The sequence below is a fragment of the Eptatretus burgeri genome, chromosome 1 (genome assembly GCF_056783735.1).
Source record: "Eptatretus burgeri isolate ZD-2024b chromosome 1, Ebu_testis_v1, whole genome shotgun sequence".
Lineage (NCBI taxonomy): Eukaryota > Metazoa > Chordata > Myxini > Myxiniformes > Myxinidae > Eptatretus > Eptatretus burgeri.
Genome location: NC_140961.1, coordinates 155,214,351 through 155,229,573, shown reverse-complemented (window position 1 = coordinate 155,229,573; position 15,223 = coordinate 155,214,351).

Genomic DNA, 15,223 nt, shown 5'->3' with positions numbered 1-15,223 from the left:
GTATGGTGTCCTCTCCCAAGATACATACCTTCACCCTTGTAGTATGGGGAAAGGAACCTCCTTTCCTTTGTAATTATTTTATATTTTCAAAACTCGTGTTTCCTCACAATAACCTTCGTATTTATTTGTTGGAAAACTTCACGTTGGTGAATTCTGATACATATAATCTCTCCAGTGAAAGAAATCATGAGATTATCTTGGTCGGTGATCCTAAAATTTACTCTCTATATCGTTTTTCCTGACAGGCGAAGATAAACCAGATTTTTGGGTTCCATATTGAATTTATAACAAATTGGGGTTGAGAATGCGCTGAATAAAAATATTGTATTTGTTCTTATTCCATCATTGTAAGCGCCATCAATCAAATCACAGTGAATTAATACCGAATTTATTCCTGAGGATATTTGAATGACATTATCACTGTAAAACGTCACATTAGTTTCAATCTTTTTTTGAGGAGAACCCCAATAAATCTCTCAATGAATTATCAATTATGACATGATCCTTCTCGTTATTTTTAAGTTTAATGGTTGATTTTGAAGTCTGTTTTTGAATATCTATAACAATATTTTTTGGTTCATCACCCTGTTCTTTCATAAGACGAACAATTTCGCAAGATATTTGAGAAATATCATATGCTCCGTGTGAAACTGTTTTCGTTTTGTATCCACTTCCCGGATTATAACTAAACTTGTCATTTTTCTATCTTATATTAAATAAGTTATTATAAGTTTCCATGGACAATAATGACGCCTCATATTATTTTGTTTTGTCAAGTTGTAGTGTGTCTGGTAATGAAGATGTGTGGTCGCTTGTTGTGAAATTAAAATGAGGGATTGTGCTTCTCATCTTATTTAATATGAGATAACATGTCTTTGTATTGACATTTATTAATTATTTTCATGTTCATCAACTGGTCTAAAATGGCTGATGCTTCATTAAAACAATTGTTATTTCCAGTCTTCTTTCTACCTAACAACACTAACAGTCTATTAACTAATTGTCATGGGTCATTTTGAAGAACACTAACACCTGAACCAAGGATACTTAAAGCCTGAATAATGTGTTTCTCCTTCTCATTCTCCGTACTTTTACCAGAAAGACTAAACCTATAATTAAGAGAGTCCAGCAGATCAATATATACTCCATCATCATTATTTTCCATGTCCATTGGTTGATCAAAATACTTTTATTCATCCCTCACAGTTAAACCTTGTCTTCCATCTTTTGTGAGAAGAAACATTAATCTGGGGAATAATTTAACAGGGGGTTGAGCAGAAGTCCAGAACCTTAATTCCTCTTTAAATGTCAATACCTTTTCAAGAACAAGATTAAATATTGCTGGTTGTTCTGTTGGAATGAGTTCTGCTTTGGTTTTTGAATCCGTTGAATATTCATTGTTTTGAAGAGCATTCACAATATAATCAGGGGGTTGATTAATCTCTTCCAGTTGTTGAAATAATCCTTCATCATCATCTTCTAATTCTCTGCGATGTCCTAATTCTTCCTCCGTCATTTGACTGAAATCTTTCGACATTTGATGTTTTTTCGGAGTATAGTCTATTGTGGGAATTGTGGAAACGTCTATAATTTTTTTCTTGAGAAGTTTTTAAAAGTGTTTTAAAAAATTTATCTTGTTTTCTTTCAAATGCTTATTCACCCATTAGTTTCTGTCTGCGTTTCTTCTTTATGTCTTCCTGTTTTACAACTTTAGAAACCAACTCTTGATGTTTCTTCATTCTTCTTGCTCTTTCTTTCGCATCCACTTATTTATTGGAAAATATCAGTAAATGAATTGTAAAGATCAAAAAGGAAATTTTCCTTTTCTTCATCATTAAAGTAGATGTGTTCAAATAAATCCTTTTCTTTAAATATTTCATTAAATTCTTTATTAATATTAATACGAGTTGTAATTTCTTCTTCACTAATACTTGTATCTCTGCTTTTCATTCTTTTGAGTTGAGTTTCTTCATCAACATCAAAACCGAATGATAAAATCTTTACACCCGCTCAGATGTTTAATAATTTGTCTCATTCCTTCTGGATTAGTTACTAATATCCCAAGACCACCAGATTTTAGTTTCTTTAACTCACTCTTACAATGTGAATATTTTTTTTACCAAAATAAACCTCCTCAAATATTTGAACTTCATTCCTCAATCGCATATGTTGCTCTACTGAAATATAGTAATAATCTTTACATGCTACTTCTCCAGGTCTTATTGCTGCAGTTGTGAGATACAATGCATATCAAGGGGTGTTTTTTAAAGAAGATTTAAAATATTCTCATTTGTACTATACAACAACCTTGATTTATGAAAGTTTTTTTCCAAAAGCAGATTTCCCCACAATATTTTTAATAATAGATGTCATTTATAATTGTAATTGTTTATAAAATAAAAAATATATATTTTAATATCACATCTTGTTTCAGAACAATATATTTAAATTTTATAGTCGTGTGCTTCATATAATCCCCAAATTCCTTTTTACCTCATAATGTAGAACAATTCTCTCTCCAAAAATTGTTTATATCTATTGAATTTAACTTACATAAAATAAAAGTATTAGCATTGTTTCTTGTGGAACGACGAGGGAGTTGAAAGTATGATTGATTAAGACAAATACAATTACAAGAAGAATGTCACCCTCTTGTGTAGTAGCTGTCCATTACCATTTGGTATCTCTCATTAACACAATCATCAAAGAAAACGAGGTTCTTTATTTATTTATCCAAATCTTGGGGAGAAGGTATATCATCCGTATTATCACTAAGAATACAAGTTATCGGCTTTGATTTCTTTTTATATCTCTGTGTATCACAAAATAGTTGTATTATCTCTTCAATGTTGTAATCATTTAGTTTGTTTTGAAGTTTACATAAACCGATTATATCTTCTTTTTGAAGACCAGCATTAAAACCTTGTGAGAGTCGTTGATACTCAGGTTGAAAACTCGACTTTGCAAAAATTATAAAATTATCATAATCTGAAAAGCTGGGAGTAAGGAGCATCTTTAAAAGTAAGCAGGTTTTTCCACATCCACATGAACCAACTATGAGACATCTTAATGAATATGGAAGATTTTTATGGTTGTTAAATTTTATCATATTTTCCCAAATGGGTAAAATATCATTCATGTATATATTTGGAAAACAGGATATTTAATTTACTTTTAGATATTTTATTTTATCTTAAGTTCGGTTTAATTTCAAGATAATCCATTATTTTATTTATACAATATCTTGTGTTGATATTACCCTGAAAATGACTATCGTGAATAATAGATAGCAACAATCCTTTGAACATTTTTCTTATACGTTCAGTTTCTTCCATTGTAAGGAAAGGTGTGTTATCACCTGCATACTTTACATTCATTTCTATAATCAATCTTGAAAAGTAATTCATTTTTGGTGTAAATGTAAAATAATTATTTTCCTTTTTATATTTTTTATTATCATTAATTAGAAGATAATCACAGAAAATATCATTGCGTATAGGCTTTTGACTGTTTAATCCCAGTCTATCTCATGCAGGACAATTCTCAAATTCGTCACCTGGAGAATCAGGGAATTCACGAGGCTCAAAATCGAGTAAACTATTCACATTTGAAAAGTAAAACTTTACTTAAACTAACATTCATCTTCGGTACTTTCACAATCATCTATAAAACTATTTTCATAACTGTCGTTTGAAGACAAACTCTCAGTATCATGACTGTCATCACTCTCATAATCTTCAAAATCTTCAGTTGAATAATGACTCATATTTAATTAGTAGAAAAAACATTACCATCAATATCTATATACTTTTTTTCTTTAACAGATTCAACTACTACATTTTTTTATATTAAAGGTAATTTTAAAATGATCCTCAACTACTATTGAATGAAATATCATTTCACCTGATATATTAACATCCTTTATTTCATCAGGATTTACATCTTTAGGGTTGTTGAAAAAATACAAATTTCTCCTTGCATCTTACAGATGGTCTGATCCTTTCTTTCTCAAGCTTCATCCATAAGGTTTTTCTTTTTTGATACTTTTTCTTGTTTCATTGCTTTTTCTCGTTTTGAATATATTACCAGAAGGAGAGGAGAAACTTTTGTTGGAGATACTTTAATTGATGTTCTTCCAGATATAATAAAAGCCCTTCCACTGAAGGAAATTGAAGAACTCATATTATTCACCATAATTGTTTTTATCCAATAGTTGTTATATTTATCTTTGTTCAATTTTACATCCTTGACATAATTCTCAGTATCTTTAACAAATGAAGAGATTGATTGAAACATGTCTTTTGTGTCTTGATACAATGTGTTTATTAAGTGAAAAAAGTTGTAGGATAAAATTGTTTTCAGCACAGATTCACATAAAATTTAACGATTTTTGAGCAAGAAATTTTTTTTTTAAGCAATGTTTTATTCTGTAAATATGGTGAATACAACGTACTGTGATGTTTATAATCATGAATATAAATATTGTTAAAAAAACACCTTCAAACAAACAAACACACATTCAATCTTTTCAGACAAATATCTCCAATCTACCAAGAAAGAAAACGTTGTGATCGATGTGATAATGATATTCTTTTAAGTTTTTTTATAATAAACATCTTCAATCATGCAAACTCAAGAATAATGAAGAAAGGGAAGCTAAATTCTCCATTGAAAACACTGATGGGGCATTTAAAGGGCAAATATAAATAAGATTGTTTCATTTTCAAGACCCTGAACCATCTTCAATCAAGGAAGCTGTTGATATGGTTTAACAAAGTATTGAAACTATAATTTAAAAAAAAATTAAGTGAAATGAAAACTTTTAAGTTTTATATGGGAGGAAAATTGATTATGGTAAGACAAGGCAATGGAACTACTCTCTATATGAGGACAAACCCTCACTTTATCTCATCATTTCAAGATTTTGTAATATGGGATGTTGACTATGAACTCCAGAGACAAGAACAAGATGTTGATAACACTCCAGTAGGTTGTGGATTTACTATTACAAAAATAATCTTTTTCGATGTACACATCTTAAAATCAGATCCTCTTCAAGCTTCTTCTTATATTGATTTACCAAAAGAGAAAAAACTTAAGAAAGCGATTGTTAATATTCAAAACAAAGATAATAAATGTTTTTTATGGTCTGTTCTTGCTCACTTACATCCTCCAAAATGGAAAGCTTGAAAGGGATGAACATTATAAGAAATATGAGAATATAATAAATGTTAAAGATTTAAAGTTTCCAATGTCATTGACAGATATTCCTAAATTTGAGAAAAAGTATAATCAATCTGTTAATGTGTGTGGATGAACTGATACAAACAAAGTTCAGACATTAATAATTTCAAACAATTTTAAAAATGATGAAACACACATTGACCTTCTCCACTTTACTTCAAAGGAAAAATCACATTATGCTTTCATCAAAAATTTCTCAACATTAACCAAATCACAACTATATAAGAGAAAATGTAAAACGTATCCTTGTAAGAGATGTCTCAACTCCTTTCACACAAAAGAACGATAAAATCAACATTAGAAATATTGCAGTACTCATAAATCAACCGTAATCAATTTACCAAAAGCAGGTTCAAACATATCATTCAAAGATTTTAAGACATCTATAAAACATCCGTTTGTGATATATGCTGATTTTGAAAGTATCCTTGAAAAGATGGATACTGTTTCTCCAAATCCAAATAAATCATACACAGATAAATATCAGAAACATACTCCTTGTGGTTTCTGTTATTATATTAATCATCTGTTGGTGATGAATCCAAAATTTAGAACTTTAGAATGGAGAAGATGCCTCAGAGGAGTTTGTTCGAGGATTGGAAAAAGACTGCATTACACTAAGAGAAATAATGGTGAAAACCTATTAACCAATGTCGATAACAAAGGGAGAGAAAAGGAATTTAGAAAGAACACTATCTGTCATATTTGTGAGGAGAAAATTGAGGGAGACGTCAAGCTTAGGGATCACTGTCATCTTTCTGGTAAATATAGAGGTCCAGCTCATTCCCGTTGTAATCTTAATTAAAAGCTGATCAACTTTATTGCTGTCTTTCTTCATAACACTGACAATGACACACATCTGTTTATGAATGAACTTTCAAAGACATCTGGGGATATTTCTGCCATTCCTAAAACAGATCAAAAATACATCTCATTCACAAAAACAATTCATACATCCCCCATAACCCATATCAGATTTATTGACACATACAAGTTTATGTAAAGTCCATTCTCAAACTTAGTATCAAATTAAAAAAAAAAACTTCCCAAATCTTAAATCACATTTCTCAAATCAAGAAGAGATTGATCTCTTATCACAAAAGGGAATATATCCGTATGACTATATGGATTCATTTGAGAAGTTTAAAGAAACACAACTCCCTTCAAAGGAAAATTTCTATGGAAAGCTAAATAAAACACATATTTCCAATAGAGATTATGCACAAGCTAAAAATGTTTGGGAAAAGTTTAATATAAAGAATCTTGGAGAATGTCATGATTTGTATCTTAAAACTGATGTATTGTTGTTGGTTGATGTGTTTGAAACTTTTAGAACAGTCTGTCAAAATAAAAATTCTTATGCATTCGACCCCGTTCACTATTACACAGCCCCGGGCTTGGCTTGGAGGTCTATGTTAAAAATGACAAAACAAAATGTGGAATAAATCAGTGATATAGATATGCTTTTTATGATGGAGAAGTAAAAAAAAGAGGAGGAATTTCTCAAGTATGTTCCAAGAGATATGCCAAAGCAAATAACTAATATCTTTCTGATTATAAGAATGAGGACAACTCTTCGCTGATGTATTATGATGCTAACAATTTGTATGGGTGGGCTATGTCTCAATCTTTACCTTAAGGAAAAACTTAAATTGGTTAAAGAAAAACATTATGAAAAAGTTTTACTTGACAAGGAATCTCCTTTCAAAAAGAATTGGATGAAGCTGAAGTTGGACATTATGTTGAGGTTGATTTAAAATATCCAGAAGAACTTCATAAAAAAACATAAAGACCGACCTTATTCCCCTGATAAAGAAAGTCCAAGAATAGAATGGTTAAGTGATTACCAACAGTGATTTAATATAAACAGGTAAATCTCCAGAAAAAACTACTTACAACATTAAATGATAAAGAAAGTTATGTTTTCCATCAAAGGAACTTAAGACAATATTTATGTGCTGGGTTGAGAGTGACAAAAATTCATTGAATTTTGAAATTTAAAGTCATTGTTAAAATCAATATATTGATTTTAATACAAAAAGGAGAACAGAAGCAAAAACAGATTTTGAGAAGGTCAGGTCAGGTCTGGGAGCATGTGCCAGAACAGCTTGTCGCTGCGTCCACTTTCCGCCAGTACTCCAGGGGCCTCTGTCTGCCCTTCCCCCAGGCAGATGCCAGGCCCATCCCCATCTCCTTGAGATGCTGGTCAACCTGCTGTAACCATGAGGCACGTGGTCAGCCCATTGGCCTCCTCCACTCACGAGACTCCCTCGCTGAGAGAATCTGGTGAGCAGGATCAGCATCAGGAGAACGAGCCACATGTCCATACAGCTGCATTTGATGCTCACGGCCTGTTCAGGTTTGAACTCTCATCTGAATCTCTTTCAGCAAAAGCTCGGTCGACACAAAGTCTGACCAGCAATAGCCAAGGAATCTCTGAAGACACGTGGTACCAAAGAAGTTAAGTCTGTATCTCAGATCCTTGGTCAGAGTCCAAGTCTCACATCTGTAGAGCAAGAATGGAAGCACCAAGGACCTAAAGACTCGGACTTTCGTCCTCCCGCACAGGTACTGGCAGTGCCAAACCCCATGATCCAGTGAATCCATGACACCCCAGGTCCGACCCAAACGTCTTTTAACCTCTGAATCACAGCCAGCAGAGACAAGAATATCAATGCCAAGGGAAGTGAATCTCTCCACGACCTCAACATCCTCACCACAAACAGACATAGACATAACAGCAGTATCCAAGATGTCATTGAAAGCCTGGATCTTAGTGTTGACCCAAGAAACCCGTAATCCCAGCGACTCTGACTCCTTACTCAGCACCATGAGGGCCCCCAAAAGGATATCTAAAGTCTCCGCAAAGATGACTTCATAATCTGCGAAATCAAGGTGTGAGATCTTGACATTCCCAAACGATGCACCGCAGCTTGATCTTTCCGACATCCTTCCTAAAATCCAGTCCATACAAGTGCTGAAAAGTGTGGGAGCCACCACACTTTTGTGTGGCTTTCCCAGGAAGGTCATGGCAGATAGTGAGACCCAGAAGCTTGAAAGAGAGGAGTTCATCCTGAGGACTGTTGAGAAAGTGGCTGGGTGGTTTTTCGAAACAGTCCTTTGGAAGAGACTGTGAGAGTGTGAGTTTTGTCCGGATTGAAAGATATGTGCCACGGTTTGGACCAGTTTGTGATTTTATCCAGATCTGCAGTGAGCAAAGAACCTGCTGTTTTGCTGGTCTGAGGGATGACCGATGGTACGGCAGGGGGTGCAGTCATCAGGCAAGAGATATAGAGAATTTTCCAGAGAGTCCGAGAGATCATTGATGAAAACCAGAAAAAGAACAGGGCCCAGAATGCAACCTTGAGGAACTCCAGCCTGGACAGGAAGAGGGGATGAAAGAACTCCATTTCGGGCCACACGTTGACAGCGACAGGAGAGGAAGTCTGCCAGCCATGAGTGAAGATGGCCCTGAATACCATGGGAAGAGAGTTTGTTGAGTAGTGCAGGGTGCCAGACTGTGTCAAAAGCAGGTGATATTCCAGGGATACGGCTCGGATTTCCTGCCTGGCATTGAGGACCTCCCTCCATTGTTGGGAGGCAAGAAGCAGCATATCCAGGGTGGAGTGACCTGGTCTGAAACCAAATTGATGATCGCAAATCAAGCCATTGGAGAAGAGGAATGATTTCATGTCTGAAGCGATTATGGACTCCAGAACCTTGCTGATGATTGGGAGAAGGCTGATTGGTCTGTAGTTGCAGCGATCTATTTTTGCACCTTTTTTATGCAGGGCAGTGATGTTTGCAGATTTCCAAGCAGATAGCAGATGACCTTGAGCAAATGAGAGGGTGAATAGAACAGAGAGAGGGTGAGCAAGATTAGAAGAGCAGGCTTTGAGGACACGTGGGCTGATGACGTCTGGACCGGTTGCAGAATCTGAGTCGAGGTTTGAAAGCAAGCTCTCCACCTTGTCAGGAGAAAAGGACACAGAGTCCAGGGACAGTTGGGTGCGACTGGGTAAGCTGGGTGGAGAAAGTGATGGGTTTTTGACACAAGATTTAGCTGCAAACACCGAGTTTAGGCATTCAGCTTTTTCACGTGCGGTATCAGAAGTGTGGTAATTTGAGGTAAGAGAGGGGATGGAGGGGGAACCTACACCAGAAACAGATTTGATTAGACGCCACCAGGATATTGCGGCAGGATAGAGGTTTGAGAGTTCAGACTTGAGATTAGAAAGACGTTTTCTGGCTCTCCTGAGGGTAGATACACACTTCTTCCAAGCTTTGTGGAAGGAACTGAGATTGCCCTCAGTTGGGTTTGGTTTCCATGACGCAAAGGCAAGTTGTTTCAGGACAACTGCATCACCACAAGCTTCAGTCACCCAAGGGTGGGAGGAAGGGTAGGACAACTGAAGACGAGAGGGGATAAATCTGTGCATGAGGTATTGCAAGTTTCTTTGAAAGAATTAGCAAGATGAGTTGATGTTGGAGAAAGTAGCGATAGGAGACCAGTCTGTAAGATTGATGGCTACTTCGAGAACCTGCCAGTCAGCTTGAGTGAAATGCCAGACTCGATGGCCGTGAGATGGTTCCCTGATAATAGCCAGAGTGATTTCCACTTTGACAAGGTCTTGGTCAGAAGAACCGATAGGAGCGGAGGAAGAGCAGCAGATATTGTCAGGGAAATTTGTCAAAATCAGATCCAGAAGAGATGGAGTACCATTGGTTGAGATCTGGGTCGGGAAGTTGACCGATTGAGACAGTCCTAATGAGTCGCAGAAAGCTTTTGCTGAGGTGCCATGACAGGTGAGAGAGGTACCCACACCTAGCCAACTGGCGTGATGACAATTGAAGTCAACGCATAAGAGGAAGAGAGAGTTTGGATGAGAACAAAGAAGATGGTCCACGTTTTCGGATATTGAGTTGTAGATTGAGTCATTTGTGTTAGGTGGACGGTACAGTACACATATAAACATGAGGTGGGAGTGGAGTGGAAGCCGGAGCCAGAGGTATTCCTGGGGGTGTGCGGAGTGAGAGCAGTGCATGGAGAGTGATGAATACAGTCTTTGATGAAGAGAGCAACTCCTCCAACAGGACGAGGCTCAGGTCTGTCATTCCAGAGGAGGGAGTAACAAGGGATAGATACTTGGGAGTCAAACACGTCTTGGGGGAGGAAAGTTTCTGTTCGGCAGATTATGGATGGTTTGTCAGTGGCAAGCTGTATGGGAAGATCTGAAAGGTTTGAGCGAAGGCCTCGGATATTTGAGGTCCACACTTTTAATGAAGAGGTAGGGGAGGAGGCTTTGGGTGCCTCATCCTCATCGTGGGAGAAGTCAACGATCCGAAATGCTCTGGTTTCCATAGCATGAAGCTGAGAAAGGTGGGAGGCTGGAACGTCAGCCCAGATTGGAGAGCAATGCTCCGTCAGGCTGCAGCCAAAAGCTTTGTGAGAGGTCAGGAGCTCAGGTGGGCAGAGGAAGGACTTTGCACGACTCTGGTCAACCCTTCCCTTTCCAGAGAGGTACAACAAGGCCCCTCTTCCAATTAGTTAGGAGGATGCCTGTGTTCCAGGCAGAGCACAACATTGCATTCAACGACATGAGTGCAGCATTTCCACCAGCCTCGAAAAGCTCACCATGGATGCCACAGAATCCTGGAACTTTACTCCGTTTCAACCGGTTCACCTCAGCCCTGTGTTTCCACAAGCGAAGGTGGACCACAGTTGATTAGAGGGTCAGCAACTGGGATTGTAACACCTTTGACGTCCAACACGACAGCTGGGGGATCAGCCTGGTACAACTGCTCAAAGTAACCGGCTCAGCGGGCCTTCACTTCAGACTCCTCTGTCAAGAGCCTACCACTCTCTGCTCTAACTGCAGTGCTCCGAGGGATGGGCTTGGATGCACGCAATGTGCAAATTCCCCTGTAAGCGGGATGAGAATCACCTGTCCACAGGTGATGCTCTACCCCCTCACAGATTCCTCACACATAGGCGTCCTTGTCCACCCTTAGTGCACATGAAGTTTTACGCCTCAGCTCCCTGTATAGCTCAGGTCTGCCATGCAGCCTGGCCCAGCGACTCTGGTCAATGGTATCCAGTGTCCCTTGAGAGACAAATTTCTTCTTTGCCCTGCGGTGAGAGACAAAAATGCTTGAGCTCAGATCATAACAGAGAAAGGTGATCATCCTCTCTTTGGGAGAGGACATTCCAGGCACCCATCCGAAGGGACCACCTCAGGTTAACCCAAGGAGACCTCCGTCTTGTGGACGAAACCTCAGCACCACTCCGACACACTCTCCCATAATCTGACCCGGGAATGTTCCCCCATGGTTTCCTTCCAATCATCAAAGATTTGGGGCCCCGAATGCTTTGCCCCAATGCAATCTTCCGTGAGCTGGCCTGCGAAGGAAAGCTGCACAGGAGGTACTCCCACCGAGTGGGTTTTCATATTTTTTAATGCTTCGAGAATGTTTTGTGGAATGAAGGGTTTTATGGTGGCCGGAATGCAAATCCTGCCTCCAACCCCCAAATAAGAAGTAACCCAACTGCAGGAGGACATCCGCAGACATATTTGGGCACTAGATATGGATGGCCGTTGGCTCACAAGGAACTCCTCCGCCCTTTGACAGGCTGTGTTATTAATCCTGCTGGGTGTCCATATCCAAACACCCTCCTCACCAGAAAACCTGGTGGAGGAGATCGTTTAGTCGCCGACAACCCAACCATGGAACAGGTCAGTACAGGTTTACATGACACCTGCAGTAAGTCACAGATCTGATCTGGCCCGCCCTGACAATAGGCAACATATCAGTGCCTTCTTCATGATTTTTTTTTTTTGTATTCCTTGTCGAGGCTCGTGTGAGAGCAAACACACAACGCACAGCGAGGGGGGTGGGGAGAGGGGGGCATAAGACAACAGGGGCGGGAGTGGGAAGGACAAAATAGTGGGGAACAGAGACATAAGGAGATCTGTGGAAGGGAGAGGGATGGGGCGGTGAACATAGGTAATACAAGATGGACATTACAGGTACTTTCAGGAAGGAAAGCAGGGAATTTGAAGGAGGTGGGCTTGGTTGGATTATTATCGGGGGCAGAAAAGATCGAGGATTTGGATGGGGGAAGATAAGAGGGGGGTGGTGAACAGCTGTTTTGAAGGCCTGGAGGGAAGAATGGGATTGAATAGAGAGGGAGTTTATTCCAAAGGTGGGGAAAAAGAGGAATGAAAGAGTGAAGGTGAGCAGTGATTCGTGATTTTCGTAGTTTTACGAGAACGGGGTTGTAGGCGGACCTAGAGCGCCCTGCAGAAATGTGCTGGAGACAAATCGCAGAGAGAGCAGGGGGGCGAGGCTGGAGAAGAGACTGTAGAAGACAGAAAGACCACCGACCAGCCTGCGATGAGAGAGTGAGAGGCCCAAGAACTCATCCTCATTGTGGGAGATGCCAATGATCGGAAATGCTCTGGTTTCCACAGCGTGAAGCTGAGAAAGGTGGGAGGCTGGAGAACCAGCCCTGATGGGAGAGCAGTAATCCATCAGGCTGCAGCCAAAAGCTTTGTAAGTGGTCAGAAGCTCAGGTGGGCCGAGGAAGGACTTTGCACGACGGAGGATTCCCAATTGGCGACTCGCTTTGGAGACGAGGTTTGAAATGTGGCTTTCCAAGGAAAGGTCATGGCAGATAGTGAGAACCAGAAGCTTGAAAGAAAGGAGTTCTTCGAGAAGATTGCTGAGAAAGTGGAAAGGGGGGGGGTGGTTATAAACGGTTCTTTCGGAGAGACATAGTGACAGTGTTAGATTTGTCCTGATTGAAAGACATATTCCACGAGTTGGACCAGTTTGTGATTTTATCCAGATCTGCAGTGAGGGACGAAGCTGCTGCTTGCCGGTCTGAGGGATAACCGATGGTACGGCACAGGGTGGAGTCATTAGCAAAGAGATATAGAGGATTTTCCAGAGAGTCGGAGAGATCATTGATGAAAACCAGAAAAAGAACATGGCTCAGAACGCGACCATGAGGAACTCCAGCCTGGACAGGAAGAGGGGATGAAAGAACTCCATTTAGGGCCACACGTTGACTGCCACAGGAGAGGATGTCTGCGAGCCATGAGTGGAGATGTCCTTCGATACCATATAAAGAGAGTTTGGTGAGCAGGGCAGGGTGCCAGATTGTGTCAACAGCACATGATATGTCCAGGGATACGGCTCGGATTTCCAGTCTGGCATTGAGGACCTCCATCCATTGTTGAGAGAGCAGAAGCAACATATCCAGAGTGGTGTGACCTGGCCTGAAACCAAATTGATGATCGGAAATCAAGCCGTTGGAGAAGTGGAAGGATTTAATGTCTGAAGAGATGATGGATTCCATAACCTTGCTGATGATTGGGAGAAGGCTGATTGGTCTGTAGTTGCAGGGATCTGTTTTTGCACCTTTTTTACACAGGCTACTATTGTTTGCTTAATTCCAAGCAGATGGCAGATGACCTTGAGCAAATGAGATGTTGAATAGAACAGACAGAGAGTGAGCAAGAGCAGAATAGCAGTTTTTTCGGACAAGTGGGCTGATGCCTTCTAGACCGGTTGGAGAATCTGAGTCGAGGTTTGAAAGCAAGCTCTCCACGTTGTCAGGAGAAAAGGACATAGAGTCCAGGGACAATTGGGTGTGACTGGCTACGATTGTTGTAGAAAGCGATGGGTTTTGGACACAAGAATTATCTGAAAACACCATGTTTAGGCATTCAGCCTATTTACATGCAGTATCAGCAGTGCAGCCATTTGAGGTAAGGGAGGGGATGGAGGGGGAACATACACCAGAAACAGATTTGATTCGATGCTCCCAGGATTTTGAGGAGAGTGGGAGGTTTCAAAGTTCAGATTTGAGCTGAGAAAGATGTTGTTTTTTGGCTCTCGTGAGGGTAGATACACACTTGTTCTGAGCTTTATGGAAGGAATTGAGATTACCCTCAGTTGGGTTTGCTTTTATTGAGGCAAAGGCAAGTTCTTTCAGGGCAACAACCTCACCACATGCTTCAGTGACCCAAGTGCGGGAGGAAGGGTAGGCCAACTGAAGATGAGAGGGGATAAATATGTGCATGAAGGAGAGCAAGTTTCTTTGAAAGAATTCCCAGGATGAGTTGATATTGGAGAAAGTAGCGATAGGAGACCAGTCTATAAGTTTGATGGCTGATTGGAGACCGTGCCAGTTGGCTTGAGTGAAATGCCAGACTCTACGGTGGTGAGGTGGTTCTCTAATAATAGCCAGAGTGATGTCCACTTTGAAAAGTGACATTCCCAAATTAATCCATGCTCTAAATGAAGACGATCCTGACTGGAGATCTGAATTTTGTGAGTGGTACCTGAGCAAATGCCAAGAAGATGCAGTATTTCCATCCAAAATTGTTTGGAGCGATGAGGCCAGCTTCAAGTTAAATTGCTCAATTAACTGACAAAATTGCACCTACTGGGCTCCAGAAAATCCGCATGTTATGATGGAACGCCATTTAAACTTACCACACGTTACTGTGTGGTGTGGGATATCAGCATTGGGCATCTTAGGGCCATTCTTTTTTGACCAAACTGTCACTGGGGATGTTTATTTAAACTTGCTGCAGGAATCCGTGGGTCCACGTGTCGAAGAGATATTTGGTGATGAAGAGATTAACTTTCAGCAAGATGGAGCACCTCCCCACTACCATTGTGATGTAAGGGCCTATCTCGAAGCAAATTTTCCGAACAGATGGATTGGGTGACGAGGTAGTGTTGAATTCCCTGTGCGTTCCCCAAACCTCACTCCAATGGACATCTTTTTATGGGGATATCTTAAAGATAACATTTATGGCTCAAAATCAGCAACAGTCGATGAGCTGAAAGAGGAAATTGAAAGACAATGTCTTGCAGTTCCAAATGAAATGATTCGTAACACTGCTGAATCCATTGGTCCAAGTTATCAGCTGTGTTTGGAACGTGATGGTCGTCAGTTTGAACA